General features: G+C 45.0%; 1 pseudogene; it reads left to right on the top strand.

The window, feature by feature from the left end:
* Positions 1-117: 117 nt before the first annotated feature.
* Positions 118-736, top strand: LOC115284919 (annotated as a pseudogene).
* The last annotated feature ends 59 nt before the right edge of the window (positions 737-795 follow it).

Here is a 795-nt window from a genome sequence, read left to right as displayed (position 1 = left end):
CTCTCTGTGCTTTGGATTCTCTGCTTTTTTATTGTGTAGGAGGCCCACACAGGGTGAGCCCCCTGCATATGGGGATCTGCAGGGAAATACAAATCTCAGTGAAACTGAACACTGTAGGCAAGCCACGCTTCTGACACCCCGCTCGGCTCCGCTCGCTCCACGCGCCTGCCCGCCCGGCCGCCTGCGCCCACCCTGGCCACCCTTCAGCAGTTGGTAGGAAGATGGCGCTTGGTGGAGAGCAAAGGCTTTGACGAATACGTGAAGGAAGTAGGAGTGGGCATGGCTCTGCGGAAAGTGGGTGCAATGGCCAAACCAGACTGTATCATCTCTTCTGATGGCAAAAACCTCACCATAAAAACTGAAAAAAACAACACAGTTTTCATGTAACCTGGGAGAGAAGTTTGAAGAAACTACAGCTGATGGCAGAAAAACTGTCTGCACCTTTACAAACGGCGCATTGGTTCAACATCAGGAATGGGATGGGAAGGAAAGCACAATAACAAGAAAATTGGAAGATGGGAAATTAGTAGTGGAGTGCGTCATGAACAATATCACCTGTACTGGGGTCTATGAAAAAGTAGAGTAAAAATTCCATCATCATTTGGACAGGAATTAGCTTTGAGGATGAGCAAGCTCAGTTCAATGAGCAAATCTCCATATGCTTTTCTTTTTTCATCACTGTGTTCAATTATCTTTATCACAAACATTTTACATGCAGCTATTTCAAAGTGTTGATTTAATTAGGATCATCCCTTTGGTTAGTAAATAAACGGATTTGTGCTGTGAAAAAAAAAA

Source organism: Suricata suricatta, unplaced genomic scaffold (assembly GCF_006229205.1).
Source record: "Suricata suricatta isolate VVHF042 unplaced genomic scaffold, meerkat_22Aug2017_6uvM2_HiC HiC_scaffold_26202, whole genome shotgun sequence".
Classification (NCBI taxonomy): domain Eukaryota; kingdom Metazoa; phylum Chordata; class Mammalia; order Carnivora; family Herpestidae; genus Suricata; species Suricata suricatta.
Note: the sequence above shows the minus strand (reverse complement) of the source record. Positions and strands in the feature narration are given on the sequence as shown.